At 42.4% G+C, this 23,721-nt stretch overlaps 1 protein-coding gene across 7 annotated transcripts in view; it reads right to left on the minus strand.

Annotated features, from left to right (window-relative positions):
- Positions 1-23,721, minus strand: part of NTNG1 (netrin G1) — a 623,318-nt gene that overhangs the window by 134,394 nt on the left and 465,203 nt on the right. The window lies entirely within an intron of this gene.

A 23,721-nucleotide genomic window follows, 5' to 3' on the forward strand; every position in this document is an offset into this window, starting at 1 on the left:
GTCCTGCCCATGACCATAAAAGACAGTGATTGGCTGCAGCAGTAAAAAGAAAAAGTAAGGAACATAACATTGTTGCTGCAGGATTTGTGGGAATTGATGGGGTAGGAATTCTATTTTTATTTTATACCATTTCCAATCCTTAGCCTAATTTTTAATAACCAAGACAATCCTTTCAAGCTTCCATGATTCAAAGGTTTGTCCCATCTGTGAAATTTATTGCATAGCCACAAGATATGTCATAAAGATCCAATCGATGATGGTGCCGTTTTCAAGAAGACATCCAATCCTGTAGATATGTCATAAATGTACCAGATTGGAATGGCCTTAACGTAGCAAATCTGTAATGGAGGCTGATTTTTACTGTTTGGAGAAGATCACTATAATTCTCTTGTAACCTGATCAATGCATATTATCCCACATGCTATATGTTCGTGGACTCATTTGCGTTTTGATCAGTGAATATTTACTGCATATTGCCAAGAATCATCGAAGAATAACATCCTATAGAACCGATTTTCTATTTGGAAAGTCCTGTATGTAAAGATGCTTTCTTTCTCAGACACTAGATCTGAGGATATGTCGTGCATTAATCAAATGTATTCAGAATCATATTTCTCCATTACTTATGGATTTAAAGCCTAGGGGTGAGATATGAAAAGAAGTTTTGATTTACACAGACGACACTAGTTTTATATATCTCATGTAAATATATTTTCAAGTAGTATCTAGTAATGTATTCTTCTAGAGGAACGAAACCAATAAACGCTGGCTTCAAGTCATCTGCCCAAAGTAAGGTGCTAATTAATAGCACAGAACAAATTTACAAACCTACCTGTTCTTAGTCATTATCTCTGTCTTGTTATGTTAAGAATTAGGTTTTGTCAGGACTCAAATGTCAGAACCCTGTCAGCGGCAGCAAACTGCCAGGGTGACTTACCCCCACTATGGGAGAGCGCGGGGTCCAATACAGTAGTGACGGTTCAAGCAGACAGGACCTGCGGCACTGAAAATAGTAAGGAGTCCCAGGACCTAGATCATGTGACTGCAGGGGGCGGGGCTTAGCTTCCTGCTGCTGATGATATAATGTACCTACTGCAGGGAAACTGTAGTAGAGGAAAACGCAGGTCAGACAAGCGAGGGTTCGTACACAGAGAGGGCTGTGCGGTATCAGAGGGACGAACAGAGAATAGTCAAGTCACAGGCAGAGGGTCATACACAGAAAGGTAGCGCAGTACAAGAGGGACAGGCAGAACTCGTAACAGGGACAGAACCAGATCAAAACCAAACAAGCAAGCAAGATATTAGGCACAAGGCACACGTACGCACGAGGTCAACTAACTCAGCCGAGGGCAGGAGTATAACTGACACCGGACCTAGGTCAAGTGAGCATTAAATAGCCGCCCTCTGCCAGAGAGAGGCAGAAACAATTAACCCCTGTCTGACCAGGACGGGCCAAAGACAAAGCCCATCCTGGATCATGACAGGTTTATTGATTTGGTTTTCATGCTGCAAGATCCACAGCGCTGCCTTTTTAGGACTTCTATAAAGATTCAATTGCCAAAGCGGCTGTTGGAAAAACTAGCAAGTGCCACTTAATTTAAGTTAGTTACAAGTTTTTCTACATCTTTCATAGAACGAGGAGCACGATCGATAGGCCTTTTATACTCTAAATAGGGAGGATGAGGATAGCTGTTATGTACTGCCTAAATGATCAGAGAAAACCCACAAAGAACATTGCCCATTGCTTTACTGTACAACTTTTATGGTCCTGAATAACATTGGAGACTGGAATTTGCTTGGCAGGTGCAGTTACAAAAGCTCTCCGCATTAAAGGGAATCTGTCACCCCATTTTAGCCCTATCAGCTGCCGGCACTGCCATCAGGGGCTTATACTGTATATAGCATTCTATAATGCTGTATATAAGCCCCCGATGTAAGCTGAAAGAGAAGAAAAAAACGAGTTAGATTATACTCACCGGGGGGGCGTGGTCGGGTGTGGTGGGTGTCGCCGTCCAGTCCGGCGCCTCCCATCTTCATACGATGCCATCCTCCTTTTTAATTCTGCCGCGGCTTCGGCACAGGCGTACTTTATCTGCCTTGTTGAGCGCAGAGTAAAGTACTGCAGTGCGCAGGCGCTGGGAAAGGTCAGAGAGGTCCAGCGCCTGTGCACTGCAGTACTTTACTCTGCCATCAACAGGGAAGAGAAAGTACGGCTGCGCAGGAGCCGCGGCAGAAGTAAGAAGGAGGCCGTCATCGCAAGAAGATGAGAGGCGCCGGACCGGACCATGACACCCATCGGACAGGATGCCAGGGTGAGTATAATCTAACTCATTTTTCTTATCTTTCAGGTTACATCGGGGGCTTATCTACAGCATTACAGAATACTGTAGATAAGCCCCTGATGGCGGTGCCAGCAGCTGATAGGGCAAAAATGGGGTGACAGATTCCCTTTAAACTGATACCTTTTTTGTGTTTGGATGCAGTAGGAAGACAATTTTTGTGCTACAAAAACATTTTTACTCTGCTAGCTCAAAGAAGCCCATTAGCCCAACCATGATATTTTTTTCACAGAAACTTGTGTATGTAGTGTACTATCGGTGTGTTACCATACTCATCATTTTTTTATTTCTATGTTAGCTCGCTGACTGAGCACTCTGCCTTTCAACATGTGGTGATTTTAATTACAGCAGGTTCCTACCGACCCATAAATGCAGGCTTTACTGAGAGAGGTGTCCACATTCACCCAGGAATTCAGACATCAGCCTAAGAGAGGTATTCACATTGGATAGGGACCCATCAGATTTTTTCTGAGACCACCTTGATGTTGGTTGATGGGTAGACATAACCTGGCAAAATTGAGTGCAAAGCATCTCATTTTTTTCTAGTATTCAGAAGCCGTATAGCTATTCATATTTCATATATTTCACATTGACATGCTTTAGCATGATAGAGTGTGACTTTTTTGTATATTATACATGAGGTAGCTGCTCCTAAGTTAGCATCTATTCACTCTAGCTTGGATGTGACAGTCAGTTTTTCGTTATTACCACACTCATCTATCGGTGCTCTCTCATGCATCCATCGGCACTCTGCTTCTCTTCTCCGTGACATCATCGATCTTTAGACTCTCCAGATCACCCTGGGATTATCGTGACCCAATAGTGGCTTTTAACAGTGTAAGTCTATGACCATCAGAACAAGCCATCATAGGCTTTCATTGTAAAAGAAACTTCCAGCTCATGCCTAGAATGAGTGATCACAAGAGTGTGGATTGCTGTCACGTCACTGAGAATGGGATCAGAGCGGTGCTGGAGACCGGAGATGATGGTGATAGGAAAGCATATCAACACACTAACACATGTGTAGTGACCAGAAAAACCATTACTAATGTATGTTATATGTCACATGGTAAATGTGTTCTCTATTCCTTACATGATTACATTTGTGACACCGGCTCCCCATCTTGCCTTGGGAGGAGGTAAATTATTTAATACTATGCTGTCCTCTCCTGCCTTGTTTTGGTATTACAACTTGTAGTACTATGCTTCCCTCTTCTGCCTTAGTTTGGCATTGAAACTTGTATTTCTGATTTTGAAAATAAGTCACAGTTGGAGGTGGTGCGTGGGGGAAAAAAGGTCGGGTTACGGGCAGTGTTGTTGGTGAAAGGAGGTAGAAAATTGGGGCTCCTCGACTGGGACAAGTGGGGAGTACAAATAGCACCCAATTCGGAGTGCCATGCGTTTACAGCAACAGAGTGCTGAGACAAGAGAAGGAACTGCAGAACTGCACAGCATATTTCTCGGACATTCTGATCCGATTAGGGTCAGCTAATCCTCTCCCTTCACACAGCACAGTTAATCAAATGTAAAGTTACCGCCATCCTCCTAAGGCCGGGACCAAGAAAAGGCTTTGACAGTCGCAATGTGTAAGAAAAATTTTATTTGCTACACATGACTGTTATATTGAAAAATATAAGAATTGTTACAAGTCTTCAGTAAACTTCATCTTTCAAGTTTGCACGGGATCCCCGGTGTATGCTTCTTTCGTCCGCGGCCTCATACCTTGCGGGCATCAACATAACTCTCAGTCTCATATATCCATCATCTCCCCTTTATAATTGACACCTAACCTAGGGATTGTTAGAGCCATCGGAGTCACCGTGACTGAACCATCCTCCAAGATACTAGGCCCTGCGTCACATGCACATACACACAGGTTTAGGGGATAAACAGGTTCATGGGTGTGATTCTTTAATGAAAATCCACTGGCAGTCAACCTGTTCCTCAACTTTTCACAAAAGTGTTTGTAACTGAATACTAATTGTAAAACGTTACTGCTGGTGGTGAAGTTATGCACCAACACCGGGGTCACACTTGCGAGAGTGATGCGAGAAACTCACATCAATACGCGGCTCTGCCGCCGGCACTTGGACCGAAGTGTGCAGCTGCATAGAAATACATCCAGCCGCACACTCAGGTCGCGAGTGCCAGCGGCAGTGCCGGGTAATGATGCGAGAGACTCGCGAAAGGTGACCCCGGCCTAAGACAACTACTTCAGATTCATACTCGTGGAACGAAAGTACAGACACGAGGGTTTAGGCACATTTATCTAGTAGACTTGATACAGATTAGTGCTTGGGATTGTGCTGTGACTTTCTGCTGAAAGAGGATAGAGCTGCGCCATTTTACCGTACTCTTGTTTTCTTTCTTGTTCATAAAAACACACATTGTAAAGAGTGGAAAAACAGAAAGAAAAAGCTGATTCTTTACATAATTTGGGGTAAATTGGAAACATCATTTTTTTTTTTTCATCATACTACAATACTAAAATGTCTATGATTACCAGTACCAGTCCTATAATTATAATATTTCTGCTATTATTTGATGTGCATTAGAAAATATTTTTTTTGTTATGTTTTGTGCAACGTTTTATGACTTTATATTAAATTTAAATTACCATCAGTTGTATATGTATAACATATTTTCCTCTCATTCTCATTTGGTCATGTAATATATAAAATTGTGAACACCTCTTATATTAATCCACTGTTGGAGAAGTAATATAGTGTAATAATCCTATTACAGAAAGACATTATCTTGGGATGGAAAGCAGACGAATGCCAGCTTCCGTCCATAAGCTGAGGTCAAAATGTTATATTGTTTCTGCACGCTGCCAGACTGCTCAGGAGTGACAGATACCGCATATACGGCAGTATATACCGTATCCTCTATGACCTGCGCCCACCAATTATAGCTTAATAGGATAGGCTACAACAACAGCCTGGAATGTAAATAGAAACACATATTTCAAATTGACAATAATATTTTTTTTCCACTGTGTGCTACAGTGCTAATACATATCTATCTATCTATCTATCTATCTATCTATCTATCTATCTATCTATCTATCTATCTGTATATATATAACCATATACTTTTACAATCAACTTAAAAAAGCAGTGTTAATATATACCTTGTCCACTAATGTTGCAGTATCTCTAGATAGATTACTATAACCAATGGGCACTGAGTCCATTCTGAGCTTGAACCCCCCTCAATAGGCCTGATAGGGACTATAGTGCTGCCACTGTTTTCTGGTAATCATTTTCCTAATATATGTGTTATATCGAACATATAGTATACGGTCATATGTTAACGTTTGGGCACCCCTATTAATGTTAGCCTTTTTTCTTTATAACAATTTTGGTTTTTGCAACAGCTATTTCAGTTTCATATATCTAATAACTGATGGAGTCAGTTATATTTCTGGATTCAAATGAGGTTTATTGTACCAACAGAAAATGTGCAATCTGCATTTAAACAAAATTTGACCGGTGCAAAAGTATGGGCACCCTTTTCATTTTCTTGATTTGAACACTCCTAACTACTTTTTACTGACTTCCTGAAGCACTAAATTGGTTTTGTAACCTCATTGAGCTTTGAACTTCATAGCCAGGTGTATCAAATCATGAGAAAAGGTATTTAAGGTGGCCACTTGCAAGTAGTTCTCCTATTTGATTCTCCTATGAAGAGTGGCATCATGGGCTCCTCAAAACAACTCTCAAATGATCCGAAAACAAAGATTATTCAACATAGCTTTTCAGGGGAAGGATATAAAACGTTGCCTCAGAGATTTAACCAGTCAGTTTCCACTGTGAGGAACATAGTAAGGAAATGGAAGAACACAGGTACAGTTCTTGTTAAGCCCAGAAGTGGCAGGCCAAGAAAAATATCAGAAAGGCAGAGAAGAAGAATGGTGAGAACAGTCAAGGACAATCCACAGACCACCTCCAAAGACCTGCAGCATCATCTTGCTGCAGATGGTGTCACTGTGCATCGGTCAACAATACAGCGCACTTTGCACAAGGAGAAGCTGTATGGGAGAGTGATGCGAAAGAAGCCGTTTCTGCAAGCACACCACAAACAGAGTCGCCTGAGGTATGCAAAAGCACATTTGGACAAGCCAGTTACATTTTGGAGGAAGGTCCTGTGGACTGATGAAGCAAAGATTGAGTTGTTTGGTCATACAAAAAGGCGTTATGCATGGAGGCTAAAAAACACAGCATTCCAAGAAAAACACTTGCTACCCACAGTAAAATTTGGTGGAGGTTCCATCATGCTTTGGGGCTGTGTGGCCAATGCCGGCACGGGAATCTTGTTAAAGTTGAGGGTCGCATGGATTCAACTCAGTATCAGCTGATTCTTGACAATAATGTGCAAGAATCAGTGACGAAGTTGAAGTTACGCAGGGGATGGATATTTCAGCAAGACAATGATCCAAAACACCGCTCCAAATCTACTCAGGCATTCATGCAGAGGAACAATTACACTGTTCTGGAATGGCCATCCCAGTCCCCAGACCTGAACATCATTGAACATCTGTGGTATGATTTGAAGCGGGCTGTCCATGCTCGGCGACCATCAAACTTAACCGAACTGGAATTGTTCTGTAAACAGGAATGGTCACAAATACCTTCATCCAGGATCCAGGAACTCATTAATAGCTACAGGAAGCAACTAGAGGCTGTTATTTTTGCAAAAGGAGGATCTACAAAATATTAATGTCACTTTTATGTTGAGGTGCCCATACTTTTGCACCGGTCAAATTTTGTTTAAATGCAGATTGCACATTTTCTGTTAGTACAATAAACCTCATTTGAATCCAGAAATATAACTGAGTCCATCAGTTATTAGATATATGAAACTGAAATAGCTGTTGCAAAAACCAAAATTGTTATAAAGAAAAAAGGTTAACATTAATAGGGGTGCCCAAACTTTAACATATGACTGTATTTGTAGGCTGCATACTATAGAGCAGGAGAAGCTGAGCAAATTGATGTGCAGTTTTGTGGGAAAAAACTCAACATCGTATGTAATTTATTACTACAAATCCCTGCCAATTCTGGGTTTTGTAGTCCACTGGGCGGTCCTACATAATGTTAACAGCATTTCCTGTATAAGTAGTGCATATACAGAGGTAGCTATAAATCATTAAAGGGGTTGTCCACTGCGACCAGTCGCTGCTCTCACTCTCTCCTATCTGAAGGTGGGGAAAGTGAATTGGCCACAGGTAGCGCATGGCATAACAATATCATGTGATCACTGGGAGAGTGGGTGACAACACTTCCGGAACGGTGCTGGAACTTGATATGAGACTTGGACATGAGTTATTTTACTGGGAGCAAACATGCTGATTGAGATGAGGCTGTCCAAGTAGTGGACAATACCTTCAAATAAGAAGATCCACTGGATTTAAATGCTCAGAAATTAAATGAATACATTAAAAGCTGTATTGAATCTTTTTATACAATTACATACCTTATATATATATCTATATATATATATATATATATAAAGCTGAGTGTATGTATGTGTGTGTATGTATCAAGCCACGCCCACTCCACATAACCCCACCCACTGGCGGCTGCAGAGTGGGGATGCAGAGGGAAAGTGCGGGACATGAATGGAGACTGGGGCTGCGGAGGGATAGAGCGGGATAGTGCATGGAGAGCGGGCTTTGGAGGGAGAGAGCAGGGCTGTGGAGGGAGAGGGCGGGTCTGTTGAGGGAAAGCGGGGCTGCGGAGAGATAGAGCGGGATGGCGCATGGAGAATGGGGCTGTGGAGAGAGCTGAGGAAGGAGAGAGCATGGTGGTGGGTGTAGAGCGGGGCTGTAAAGGGAGAGAGTGGGATGTGGATGGAGAGCTGGACTGCTGAGAAAGAGAGCTGGATGGCCAGTGGAGAAAGGAGCTGCAGAGTGAGAGCAGGACGGCAAGTGGAGAGCGGGATGTCGAGTGGAGACTGGGACTGCGGAGGGCCAGAGCAGGATGGCCAGTGGAGAGCGGGGCTGTGGAGGGAGAGAGTGGGGCTGTGGAGGAAAAATACGGCACAACGATTGGAGAGTGGGGATGCAGAAGGAGAGAGCATAACGGTGGATGGAGAGCTTGGCTGCGGAGGGAGACAGCGGGGCTGCGAGGCGAAAGTGGGGCTGCTGAGGGAGAGAGCGGGATGGCCAGTGGAGACAGGGGCTGCGGAGGGAGAGAGCGGGACTGTGGAAGGAGAGCAGGGCTGCTGAGGGAGAATGTTGGACGGCGGGTGTAGGGCTGGCCTTCAGAGGGAGAGCAGGACAGTGAGTGGAGAGAGGGATGGCAGCTACTTACTATGCCCGGGCAACGCCAGGCTCTTCAGCTAGTATATATATATATATATATATATATATATATAAAGTATGGCAGAACTGGAATCTAGAGTCTTACAAGCTTGCCTCAACCATAAAATTATTGAGAGAGTCCTATAAATATATTGCTTTTGTAATTCTTTTTCATAAAAAATGTTTTGGGTCAAGAGATCTTTCATAATTCAGGGTGTGTCACAAGGTCATGATGATCCAGATGAAAGGGGTGGTGTCCCTTCTTGTATGGACCTGGTGGGATCTAGTGTGCAGGATTCTCAACATGACAGTTTCCCTTTAACATTTAGACAACATATTTCTGCTGTTGAGTCAAATTTTTAATACGGTGCTTCTCAAAAACATACAAGTATTCATTTATTAGATCCCAATCATGGATTATCTCTACTGAAATAGACTTATAATTCATCTGTACACAGAAAAAAAAATCATCTGTGATTATTCGAGAACGGTATTCTAGATAGTAAAAACAGGCATCCCTGTCATCCCTGTCACCTGTCTAGGAAGTGACTGAAACTTGATGAAAACTCTTCTGTCTTCTGGACTTCTTAATTAATTGAAATGCATCTTTATGAATGTATTGCGCGGTAATGAAAATTCACTTGACGATATCTACCGTAGATTGCTTTTTTTTGCTTTGTAACATTATTATCTGACTACAGAATTGGCAACTTCAAATGGCAGAAATGTTAGGCTCAGTCTTTGCAAATACTGAGAGTTATGTTCTTTCTTTCCATTATAAAATAAAATCAAGAATGAACACAAAGTGAGGGTATGAAGGAAAACTTTCAAAACGGTAGAGGTGGTCTTTAAAAGCTATTCTGGGCACAAAAAAAAACCTCCAAACTTCTGTGGTTCCTAGGAATAACTCTCCAAACCCTCTTGTTACTTTTATTTTTATTTTATTTTACATCTTATTGGTCTGTTATTGTTTACATCCTGAACCTCCTGCAAACTCTGCCTCTGTGCCTCATGACATTTTCACAAGAGGCAGATGTATATCTGTTCCACAGTTCACCAACTACCACTGTGAGCAGTGCACCCTCCTGAGACTCCTATATAGTCTCAAGATCAATGTGTGGAGAAACCTGGAAAGCCTGGCCTATCATTAGAAGCCCAGGAATTTCAGAGTGACCGAGAGTGATCCCAATGGACTGGATGGGTGGTGGCCGGAGAAATGAGAAGTGAGGTGAGTGCAAGGATTTTTATTAATTTGTTACATTACATTTATTATGCTATGCAGTTAAAATAGACCCCAGAGCAAAATAAATGACATTAAATTTGCAGAGAATTGCTTCTCTCCAAATCAAATTTCCCAAGAGAATCCGCAAGAAGAAACAAATTCGAATTTTGCCTGATGCGCGCATCACTACATATCACCACATGTGACAGCTGAAAAAAGATCCACATTTTATCAGCAAATAAATTCTGAAGTTTCTTCATTTCTAAGAAGCATTTCAATGCAATAATGATCTGTGTGCCACGGAGAATGACTTGCTGAAATATTACATATAGTACAATGCTTAAAAAGTGGAAACAAAAGCGTTAGTCAGTTTATATGCCAATTCTGATAACAAATCAAACCTCTTTGAAACAAAAAAGTGGTTGTCATGTTCCCCGTTTCCAATTTATTGTAATGGACAGGTAAGCAAAAAGGCAGCAAGCAAACTGAAAACTGGAAAAAAGCATTGCATAATAATACTTCCAAAATAACAAGGCAAGATAGAAAAGATTGGCCATGATTTAGCTAAAGGAAGCGAAGGAGAGGAACGTGGAGGATCCCAATCTGTAAAAATGTTAAAATGAAAAAAGAGGTACCTGGTGGTAGAAATGAAGTGTCTGTAGGTGAGTGCTTTTCACGGCTACTCCGGCCATAAGATGAGATCAGCATCTTGCCACAGACTGCAGTCTGAGTTGTGGGACAGAGAATGGAAAAATGCTGCTACCCCCTTCTCAGACTGAAATTCTGCACTCGGGGCAGTCACAGCATCTCAGACAGGGGTGTCAAGATCGCGGTCACCAAGGGAGAAACTGCGAATGGAATAAAGATTGGAGAGAAGAAGAAGAACCTGCCGCTAGTTACAGTTGGATCTGCATCCTCGGGCACACATCCAGTAAAAAAATCTATTGCGGTGCAGAGAGCCACTGGTTCCCTACTTCCCAATATCTATAAAGAGCACATTTCAGAGGTCAGCAGTGGGAGGTGACATCAGGTGTCTTGTTGAAAGAGATGAAGGAGGAAAAAGGAATTGCTCATCTTGGGGGCTAGAATGTTAGACATTATTACTGTTTATGAATGTATAAAGGGGGGCATCAATACTGTAATATATTTCACTTTTGCACATGGTGTCTTCACTGCCCATGCAGACTTATGTGTACGTTTCACACATTACTAGATGCTTGTATATACTATATATTATTGTATATACAGTATGTGTTTTTTTCACTGCTGATATATATATTGGTGTACCTTTTAATTACTGGATGCTAATACATACATATACAGTATATGGTTTCTTCACTGTTCATACATATATATGGGTCGCCCTCCCAGGGCTGTGGGGTACTCGGTACCGGGCCGGTGTCAGGGGAATGTGTCACAGCAGCAGTGACCCGGTCCGTGGCCCTGGGCGCCCAACTAATGGGGGTTGTAGTTAATGGAATGGAATAGTTTGTGACGCCACCTGTGGTGTTTGGCAAGCAAGATGTTAAGCCAACGCTGCGTGCAGATCCTCTGGGGCTGATGGTGTGTTGCAGCATAGATGGTGTAGCTCCCCACAGGTGAAGCTGTAACCCCAGGGCAGTGTATAGGCACAGGTAGTGTAAAGGATGATACCCAGATGTAGCGGTGCTGACGGTGTTGGCGCACAATGACTGGGAGACACCAGGGCTTGTAGTTCCAAAGCTTAACTCACAGTTCGTGGTACACACTGCCTCCGTGCCGTGTCCTCCGGGGCAGAGACTCAATCCACCTCCCGGGCAAGTCAGGGTTCTCCTCTCCAACACTCCGCCAACATGTACCTTTCCTAAACGACTCCTCTATTGCACCTTTTAGTGTGAAGAGCTCCAGTACCGTGGTACTCTGAAGTTCCTCCTGTCAGATGTTCCTAACAACTCTTCCTTGTACGGCAGACAGCTGTAGCCTACTTCGGGGACTTCCTTTATCCTGAGTCCTGGCTCCCTATACAGATGCTGTTGTGCCCCAAGTCTTGGATGGGAGTAATGCATTTACAGCCAACTACTCCACCGGTGTCTGCTGCAGAACCATAAGTGTCCATACAACCTCAGGGACCGGGCCCCGGCCTTGCGCTGAGAACCTAAAGGCAGGGTTCCTCTTCCAACCCACAACTCCTCTCTGTTCTCCTACTCCTTCGTTCCATGCTGTTCCTTCTCTCTCTTATGGAAGCATAGGTTGCAGTTCTACGTCTTTCTCTTTCTGTTCCTTTCCCGTGCCAGCCGGCTCAGATCTCTGAGGCAGCTTCAGCACTCCTTCCTCCATCCCTTCTTCCAGGGATCCGTCCTCAGACTCTCCTGACTGATTGACCTCCAGACTGATCTGTAATTCTAAACTTTCCCACTCTTTTATATCTAACTCCACCCACATCCCAGCACATCTCGTGTTACGAAGCAAGGACCCACGAAAGGTGCTCTGCTATCCTCTAAGCATGGAGCCGCAATCTGGTCCATTGCTGAACTATCCCGTGTGTGGGTGCAGGTGTTGGAGCGTGGAAAGGAGTTCCCAACTTACATAGGTGGTGGGGCACTACACCTTAGGAGAAGGTGCAGTACCTCTGTGGCGACTGAGCCTCAGGGGCGCCACATACACAGTGATTTGAAAAAGTATGCATACCTGTGAACTTTTCCACATTTTTATTTCTTTACACCTGCAAATCTAAATGTATTTTATTGAATTTTATATGCTATACAGTACCAACACTAAATAGCAAGTGTTTGCGAAGTGTAAAGGAAATGATACGTGGTTTTCTAATTATTTTAAGAATCTAAGTCTGAAAACTGTGACGTGCATTTGTATTCAGCCTCCTATAATCAATACTATGTAGGACCATCTTTTACTGCAATGACTGCTGCAAATCTTTTGCGGTATGTCTCTACCAGCTATACACATCTAGAGGTGACATTTTGCCTATTCTTCTTTACAATCTATCTCTAGCTCACTGAGATTCGATGGAGACGTCTGTGAGCAGCAATTTTCAAGTCTCGTCGCAGATTTTTAATGGAATTTAGGTCTGGACTGTGATTGGGCCTTTCACACACATGAGTATGCTTTCATCTAAACCATCTATTTTGGCTCTGGCAGTTTATTTAGGGTCGGTTTCCTGCTGGGAGATGAACATACACCCCAGTCTCATGTCTTTTGCAGCCTTTAACAGGTTTTTCCACCAGGGTAGCCCTGTATTTAGCTTTATTCATCATCCCATCAACTCTCAGTTTGATGCTTACACCACCATGTGTGACAGTGGGGATGGTGTTTTCGGGGTTATATGCAATCTTAGTTTTCTACCACACTTAGCCTTTTTCATTTAACCCAAAAAGTTCTACTTTGGTCTCATCTCACAAGAGCACCTACTGCCTCATGCCATGTAAGGGACACAGCTAACATGTGGAAGGTGCTGTACTGATACAGTTAACTATGTCCCAACCTGGGACCACACTGATATCTGATGATCTTGGCATCTTTGACAATACAAGTACATTAGTAAGGTCCATTTTTTAAGAATTCATTTAAACATATATTTTTTACTGGAAAAGTCTAACTTATTCTGTCTATCGGTGATTTGTTTGATTTTTTATGTTGAAGACTTCTACTGCTCTACTAATCAATAATAATGCATTCCCTATGAAATACAAGAAAGCTGGTGGAATATTGTTGCAAAACTCTTACGGGCTGATATAGCAAAGTGTTTGAATAGTTACCAAGCTTTTGTGAAATGATGAGCTGTGTAAAAATGTAGCAAGGCCTGGCTGTGCCTGATAGCCAAATTTTTGGAAAGTGGCCGTGTTTCTCATCTTTGACTGGAACAACATTTTTGCGAGGCGCACGCCTCTGATAAGATGCGACAAATTCATTAAATGCCGTGCATCTTATTCCTGCACATCCCTTGTTAAGGCTGGGATACAAAATGCCAGTCTTAATGAATTGGGGCCTTACACTGTTTTATTATTTTACCCCTAGCATCAAACAAAATATGTGACACTAGTTCAGTGACGTATAATGAAAGACAAACTGACATTACACAAGGTCACACAGCGACACAGATCTCAGATTTTAATTCAAAAATTCTTAATAAATATAATTCTGGATTAATTATTCAACGGCTCATATACAAAAAAATCAATCCTTAAAAGATACTTTATTAACCAATAATTAAAAAGTTTTCAAAACGTCAAAAAACAGACAAACAAAAATAGGCTTATTGCTGATTTTCAAAATCCAGCCACAAACACTAGAGAGTCGTTCCAATGTCAGGTAGAGGGTCACAAACCTATTTGTCCCTATAGGGCCCTATATCTCTCTCCTACCTGACAGCGGAGGTTGGCACCCTCTTGATACGCAAATGGCGCCCCCGCTCCTCGGCGGCTCTCCCTAATCACCCTGTTGACTCCTATCTAAATGACATCAGCTTGGAGTACAACAGATGGCCGGGGACAAAAATATAATAGATAATAACCCAATGCCACAAACCACCAAGACAAAAATATAAGGAATAGTAACTGGAAAAAACTCTAATTTTTGGCAGATTTGTAAACATTTGCTTTGGGAGGAAAAGGGGTCTAAATAACCCTATTTAGGTGTCTCCCTGCCTGACAGCGGAGCTTTTACACCCTACGTTACTCTGGTGCCCCCGCTCCACGTGGGCTGACCCTTACTGACCCCTACACTTCTCACCCAGAAAGAGGAAAGAGGGTGTCAGAACATATGGCCAAGGGAGACAGGGGTAATAAATTAGAATTATCCCTGAAAAAATCCCCCCCAAAGACAAAAAATGTTTTAATAATAATAATTAAAAAAAAAATAATAAAAAAAAAAATGTATCTGCAAACTGATGTATACAGTGTATGGGATAATAGTGCATTAGCAAAGGCAGTTGCAAGTAAAGGGGGTAAGATATCAATCAGAACAGATACACAATCATTTAAATGTTCTTAAGCAGCATTAATGTACATTTCGCACATCACAAAACGCTGCTATTGCCTCTAATCCCCAACAACACATTTTTCATATTGCATCATGCCCAAAACAATGAGCCATTGATCGCTCAGGCTCAAAATTGCACTGTCCCAAAAAAAAAAAAAAAAAAATCAGCAAATTAACAAATATGTAAGAACTTAGCTCATGGCCACTGAAAAATCACCTCAATATATATAGGCGGGGTGATAGTACTTTGACAAAGGCAGTTTCAAATAACGGGGGTAAGGTATCAATCAAAACAGATATACAACCATCTGAGTATTCTTAAACAGCATTAATAAACATTTCTCAAATCACCAACCGCTGCTATTACCTCTAATCCCCCATAACAGCATATTTTCTTATTGCTTCATGCCCAAAAACAATAAGCCATTGATCACCCGGCTCAAATTGCACTATCCCCAAGTATTAAAACAATAAGCCATTGATCACCCGGCTCAAATTGCACTATCCCCAAGTATTAAATCAACAAAATTGACAAATATGTAAGAACTTAGCTCATGGCCAATGAAAAATCGCCTCGACGCGTTTCCCTCCCGTAAAAGGAGTTCATCAGGAGGCCCATGATGTATTATGAATGCTCCCTCCGAGCATCAGATGTCATGCAACCAGGCATGACATCTGATGCTCGGAGGGAGCATTCATAATACATCATGGGCCTCCTGATGAACTCCTTTTACGGGAGGGAAACGCGTCGAGGCGATTTTTCATTGGCCATGAGCTAAGTTCTTACATATTTGTCAATTTTGTTGATTTAATACTTGGGGATAGTGCAATTTGAGCCGGGTGATCAATGGCCTATTGTTTTTGGGCATGAAGCAATATGAAAATATGCTGTTATGGGGGATTAGAGGTAATAGCAGCGGTTGGTGATTTGAGAAATGTTTATTAATGCTGTTTAAGAATACTCAGATGGTTGTATATCTGTTTTGATTGATACCTTACCCCCGTTATTTGAAACTGCCTTTGTCAAAGTACTATCACCCCGCCTATATATATTGAGGTGATTTTTCAGTGGCCATGAGCTAAGTTCTTACATATTTGTTAATTTGCTGATTTTTTTTTTTTTTTTTTTTGGGACAGTGCAATTTTGAGCCTGAACGATCAATGGCTCATTGTTTTGGGCATGATGCAATATGAAAAATGTGTTGTTGGGGATTAGAGGCAATAGCAGCGTTTTGTGATGTGCGAAATGTACATTAATGCTGCTTAAGAACATTTAAATGATTGTGTATCTGTTCTGATTGATATCTTACCCCCTTTACTTGCAACTGCCTTTGCTAATGCACTATTATCCCATACACTGTATACATCAGTTTGCAGATACATTTTTTTTTATTTTTTTTATTATTATTAAAACATTTTTTGTCTTTGTGGGGGGATTTTTTCAGGGATAATTCTAATTTATTACCCCTGTCTCCCTTGGCCATATGTTCTGACACCCTCTTTCCTCTTTCTGGGTGAGAAGTGTAGGGGTCAGTAAGGGTCAGCCCACGTGGAGCGGGGGCACCAGAGTAACGTAGGGTGTAAAAGCTCCGCTGTCAGATTTTAATTCACCAGACAAAAAGCAAAGTATATAATCTAATAAATAATGTAAATTATTCATAAATCAGTAAAGATCTAACTGGGGGAGGTGGACCACAGTTAGGGTACCGTTACACTAAGCGATGCACCAGTGATCCCAACAACGATATGGATCGCTGGTGCATCGCTAAATGGTCGCTAGTGAGCTGCCACACAGGCAGATCTCACCAGCGACATAGCAGGGGTCGGGGGTCGCTATTTACCTGTCAGACGCGGCGATCCTGACGCCCTCCCGGCCGCGTCACTCGTCGGCACCACAGGAAGCCCAGCAGGAAGTGGCCGACGAGAAGCAGTCCAGGACGATCTCGCGCGATCAGCGACAGACAGCGGGGGAGCCGGTCGGAGGTAAGTATCACATGTAGCGATATCGCTAGCAATATCGCTGCTGCGTCACAAAACCAGTGACGTTACAGCGATATTGCTAGCAATATCGCTATGTGTAGTGGGCCCTTTACAGGTCAGACTATTACCTGCTCCTTACTTAAATATCACTGAGAAATAAGATTTAATTATAATTTTTTATCTAATCCAAATATTTTTAGCTATCAAATGAGAAGAACTGTTCATTTATGAGTGTTGCAAAAAAAAGCTGGCTAATGGATTTGGTTTGAATTGTTTTCTCCTTACATTGATGGATCTTATCTTACAGTGATTAATAGTGATTACGGTAAATGATTAAAAATAGTTTTAGACTAGAAGGCTACTTATACAGATCGATAAAGGTGCCAAGTGCCTTTATACAAAAAAATTGGGAAATTGGGCCTCGTAGCTACTAAAATGGGTCATTCTGATTTCATGGATTGGCCATAGGGATTCTCAGACCCCAGTCACTGGATTTTTACATATGAAGGCATTTGATGACTGCAATGTTACAGGAAAATATGTGAACATGTATCCTCTAAATCCACATACTGTAAATCTATTTTTAATCATTTTTGGAATGAGGCCTCAATAGCAAGAACATTATCAAAGTATATGTCAAAAATACAATTGGTGGGCAACTACTTTCCGTTGGTCTATTGAACACAGTGGAATGTTAAAATACCTAAAAGTCCATAATGATGCTAAATTGTAACTTGTCACATGAGTGAACACTACAGAACAAGCTTTTATTAGCCGATGATAACTCCCCTATTATAACTGCCTGTTCAGATAAACTCAACCAACAGCTAGAAGAAAGCTGTAGAGGTTTCAGAAGCAAGGACGTAAAGGAGCACGCATCTTTGGCCATAGCATCAGATGGTTCAATGAGCCTCTCTCACTAATGAAGAAAACATCTATAATTGTTTTTAACCCCTTTACCCCCAAGGGTGGTTTGCACGTTCATGACCGGGCCAATTTTTACAATTCTGACCACTGTCCCTTTATGAGGTAATAACTCTGAAACGCTTCCATGGATCCTGGTGATTCTGACATGGTTTTCTCATGACATATTGTACTTCATGTTAGTGGTAAAATTTCATTCATATAACTTGCGTTTATTTGTGAAAAAAATGGAAATTTGGTGAAGATTTTGAAAATTTCGCAATTTTCCAACTTTGGATTTTTATGCCCTTAAAACACAGAGATATAGCACACAAAAAACTTAATAAGTAACATTTCCCACATGTTTACTTTACATCAGCACAATTTTGGAACCAAATTTTTTTTTTGTTAGGAAGTTATAAGGGTTAAAAGTTGACCAGTGATTTCTCATTTTTGCAACACCATTTTATTTTTACGGACCACATCACATTTGAAGTCACTTTGAGGGGTCTATATGATAGAAAATCCCCAAAAGTGACACCATTCTAAAAACTGCACCCCTCATGGTGCTCAAAACCACATTCAAGAAGTTTATTAACCCTTCAGGTGGTTCACAGGAATTTTTTGAATGTTTGAAAAAAATGAACATTTAACTTTTTTTCACAAAAAAATTACTTCAGGTCCAATTTTTTTTATTTTACCAAGGGTAACAGAAGAAATTTGACTTCAAAAGTTATTGTGCAATTTGTCCTGAGTATGCTGATACCTGATATGTGGGGGGGAACCACTGTTTTGGCGCATGGCAGAGCTAAGAAGGGAAGAAGCGCTGTTTGACTTTTTCAATGCAAAATTGGCTGGAATTCAGATCGAACGCCATGTCACGTTTGGAGAGCCCCTGATGTACCTAAACAGTGGAAACCCCCACAAGTGACCCCATTTTGGATACTAGACCCCCCCAAGGAACTTATCTAGATATGTGGTGAGAACTTTGAACTCACAAGGGCTTCACAGAAGTTTATAATGTACAGTCGTACAATTAAAAAATCATATTTTTTCCATAAAAATGATCTTTTCACCCCCAATTTTTATTTTTCCAAGGTTAACAGGACCCTAAAAGTTATTGTGCAATTTGTCCTAAGTACGCTGATACCCCATATGTGGGTGTAAACGACTATTTGGGCGCATGACAGAGCTCGGAAGGGAAGCACCGCCATTTGACTTTTTTGGCTGGAATTGAGATCGGACACCATGTCGCGTTTGGAAGGCCCCTGATGTACCAAAAGAGTGGAAACCCCCCACAAATGACACCATTTTGGAAAGTAGACCACACAAGGAACTTATCTAGATGTGTGGTGAGAACTTTGAACCCCCAAGGGCTTCACAGAAGTTTATAACGTACAGCCGTACAATTAAAAAAATCACATTTTTTCCGCAAAAATGAGCTTTTCACCCTTAATTTTTATTTTTCCAAGGGTAACAGGAGCCCAAAAGTTATTGTGCAATTTGTCCTGAGTACGCTGATACCCCCATATGTGGGGGTAAACTACTATTTGGGCGTATGGCAGAGCTCGGAAGTGAAGCAGCGCCATTTGCCTTTTTTGGCTGGAATTGGGTTTGGACGCCATGCCGCGTTTGGAAAGATTTTTTTAGGGGTTCGCTAAAGGGGTTAACTAATGGGACAGTTTTATAGGGCGGGTCGTTACGGACGCGGCAATACCAAATATGTGCACTTTTATTGGTTTTTTTTTTATTTATCAAAAAATGAATTTATTAGGGAATATATATACATTTTTTCAATTTATTTAGCGATTTTTTAAAAATTATTTTTACACTTTTTTTAACTTTATTACATTGTCCCAGGGGGGACATAGCTGTCATGTGACAGATCGTTGATCGGTCACATCACAGATCACTGTGACAGAACAGCGATCTGTCACAGGCATTGAAAATGACTTTCTCATGCCTGTGCTTTGCAGGCACTGAGGAAATCAGCTCCCTGCAGGCCCCCGAAGGTCCCAGTCGCCATCTTGGATCCGGGGACCTGCAGGGAAGGAGACCCCCGCAGCAGCGCTGCACATAGCGCTGCTGTGGGGGGCTCAGGGAAGCATGGAGGGAGCCCCCTCCCTGCCGATGCTTCCCTTTAACCCCCGGTACACCGCGATCGTGTTTGATCGTGGTGTGTAAGGGGTTAACGTGTTGGGGGCAGTCTGTGACCACCCCTGACACATAGTGCCGGGTGTCAGCTGTGATAATAAGCTGACACCCGGCCGCGATCAGCTGCGCTCCCCCCGTGAGTGCAGCTGATCGCGCTAGACGTACTATCCCGTCCATGGGCATAGGGGCCCGGGTCCCATGGACGGGATAGTACGTCTGATGTCAGAAAGGGGTTAAAGGAATGACCAACATTCAAAGCATATTTTGTGAACAATGACGTTTCTGGATTGTGAGTAATGGTGATTTGGGGAAAGCAAGAGAATTGCCAATGGATCTATGGGAAAAGGTAGTTGAACTGTATAAAACAGGAAAGGGATACAAAAATATTTCCAAGGAATTGATCATGCCAGTCAGCAGCGTTCAAACTGTGATTAACAAATGGAAAATCAGGGACTCTGTAGAAGCAAAACCACGATCAGGTAGAACAACAAAAATTTAGTCCACAACTACCAGGAATGCCCATTGCTATAGGGTTACAATTTTCTTTATATAGGAAGATAATTGATGACCCTAAAATCCAGACTTGGCTATACTTTCAATTCTTTTCTCCTCTCCTTCCAAGAGAGTTTTATCAGGGCTTCTTTTCACTAGTACAAGTTGGAGTTGTTAGTCATTACTATTTTGGTGTGCATAAGACCCTTCTGATCTATTTTTATTCCATTTGTTTGAGTATGGGAAGCAAAATGACTAAAAAACAGCAATTCTGCCATTTAGATTTAGATTATTTCCTGTTTTGTGCTATAGATATTATGAAATTTCATTAGTTTGTAAATTAAGCATATGATGATACCACATATGCTTATTTTTTTATTTTAAAATAGACTGAATTTATGATTCAGGACTAAGACAGGTTTCACACTTGCGTTTTATCTCGCAGAGCATTGTGCGCTATCGGTCGCACTAGCAATTGTCCCCTATCTTTAAAATGGCAGGCGCAGTGTCCAGCGATTGCATGTGGGCCTCAGCGTTTGCGTGCGCTGTGCATTTTCCAGGTGTGCGACTAGACGCGCCGGACGCTACATGTTGCATTTTTTGTTCCGTCCAACATCATTAAAAAATCGCATGCGCACGTCTGTGCATGAAATGCACAAAAAAAATGTATTATAGTCTATGGTGTCGCTGATGTGCGCTTGTCAGCGCTTTTTGAGCCCACGCGATTTCAGAGTAAACAATGTCTAGACACTTGTTTAATACACCCCCTAAACAAGCAACATTGTTTTGGAGGAGGGTAGATAAAAGATGTGGTCTGTAGTGCCATATCATTACTCTCCAGACAGACTGGAAGACAAGACAACACCCACCCAGCCAGAGACAATCCACTACTTTGGAGAACACAGCAGCTATAATGTGAGTTTTCTGAAATTAATTTATGTGAGCCCGTCCTTTAAAATATATTATGTACTAATTTTTTTTTTTTTTTTCAGCATGTCTTCTGGATCCCAATACAGTCCTTCCAGGAAAGAATTGGAAGAAGCAGAGTGGGAGGTGAGTATTTTGTTGCCTTTGTGTAAGTATACCTGCCTCTCCAAATCGGTAATTATTTCTGTTCTTTTTTACAGACCTCAGCATCGGACCAGCCAAGTGAGCCGGAACAGCCGGAGCAGCGTACACAAGGCCCAGCGGGGAGTAGACACAATGTAAGTATCCATTATTTAAAGTTACCTTTTATTTTAAATTCTGTTTTCTATTCCTGTTTTTATGTCCTGTTTTTCATGTTCTATTTTTTTTCTCTATACCATTCTCCACAATTTCCACAATTCTAATGTATTTCTTTTCTAGGTTTCACAACGGGATGAAGACCTGTACATTAACAACGAGCAACTGATCATCCTAGTCCAGGAGCGTGTCCCGTTGTGGGACAGCTGTGACCAGCAGTACAAGGACATTGTGGTGACCCGGCAGCTCTGGAATGATGTGGCCGCTGCTTTGATGGAGGGCTGGGACAGCACCTCTGTAACTTTAAAGTAGGCGTTATGTAAGTATTTCCCTGTTGTGTGATGCCGCATTGAGTTTTTGTCCTGAGGATACTGTTTTGTTTCCTGATAGATAGATTCTATCAGGGACCATAACAGTGTCCTCAGGTTCAGCAGTCAAGGCATTGTGATTTTTAATGCTGTATTCTTCATGCTTTATCTCTTGCACCTGATGATACTTGTGTGTTTAATGCAAGATATATTCTTGCAGTGAACACACAAGTGTCCTCAGGTTCAATAGTCAAGGCATTGTGATTTTTAATGCTGTATTTTTCATGCTTTATCTCTTGCACCTGATGATACTTGTGTGTTTACTGCAAGATATATTCTTGCAATGAACACACAAGTGTCCTCAGGTTCAACAGTCAATGCATTGTGTATTGATTTTTTTTTTGATGCCGCATTGACTGTTTGACAAGGGAAATCAGATGTGCGTGATTATACAAGATGTTGCCAGCTGTGCATTGTATAATGTTTATTTTATTATTTTTTCAACAGTGAACAAAGTCCGCACACGTTGGCGCTCGATGAAGGACCGCTTCAACACTGATGTTCGTGCTGAGGGACAGGTTCGCAGTGGCTCACCGGCAAGGAGCAGAACCAAGTACTGATATCATCGTGCTTTGGAATTCCTACGACCGTTCCTTGCCACCAGAGCGTAAGTATAATTTCCTTTTTTTGGGGGGGTTTTCATTGAACATAATCGGTGATTTTATCTTCCACAGATGATCCTTCTTGTAAATGCATGATACTAATTTTTAACTTTTGTTTCAACAGCACCTGGAGCAGCACCCTGCAACCTGTCCCTGGAGCGGTTCTTCATCGATCGACCTCGGACCCGTCCCAGCCATCCGACAGCCAGGAAGCAAGTTGAATGTCAGCAACACAGACAGCTGGTGACCAGGAAGCTGGTCAATCAGGTGTTCCCCTGTCCCAGGTCTCTGCCACTGGTTATGCGGGCACTACCCGCCAGCAGCAGAGGGCCTCGGACAGGAATGTCATGCCCGAGTTCATGCACTTGAGCGAAGCCTTTCATGCTAGCCTCAAGACGCTGGCCGAAAGAGTGGAAAGTGGTTTTTCACTAATGGAATGTGGTTTTAACCACATGGAACACCTCATCCACTCTTCCGACCAGCGCCTTGAACGGCTGGAGACCGACCTCAATAGACCAGCACACCATTTCTTTAGCAAAATTGAACGGGGCATGGTGGATCACCTTAGTCCTGAGCAACAGCTGAATGTGTTACATGCCTGCAACACTGCTTTCTTGCAGGCTATGCAGCAGAATCAGTATGTGCAGCAGTCAGTGGTGTCATTCCCACCTGTGCCACCACTGACTCGCTTCACCACAGTACCGACTTCTGCTGCATACCACAGCACGGCCAACTGCATTCCTAGCCAAGCTGGACACCACTACATCACACCAATGCCGAGTGCTGCAGGACACTCCACCCCCGCCACCACCATATCAAGCGCTGCTCCTGTCTGGAGCACCAGTACTGCCACCGTTTCCACATCTTGGCGCACCTCCAGCGCAAAATCTGCTTGGGCCACCACCATCTCTTCTCCTGTTTGGACCACAGAGACTACATCATCTCCGGATCGGAGCACCGCCACTTCGCATCATCAGCATGTGAGCACAGCCACAACTCCTCATCATTCCAGGAGCACCTCCACCACTCATCATCAGAGGAGCACCACCACCTCTTCTCATCGTAGCACCGCCACCACCCCTCTTCAGAGGAGCACCGCCGCCACTCCTCATCACAGGAGCACCGCCACCGCTTCACCTGATAGGAGCACCACCAC

Source organism: Dendrobates tinctorius, unplaced genomic scaffold (genome assembly GCF_039654945.1).
Source record: "Dendrobates tinctorius isolate UK_male_01 unplaced genomic scaffold, ASM3965494v1 ptg000029l, whole genome shotgun sequence".
Taxonomy (NCBI): domain Eukaryota; kingdom Metazoa; phylum Chordata; class Amphibia; order Anura; family Dendrobatidae; genus Dendrobates; species Dendrobates tinctorius.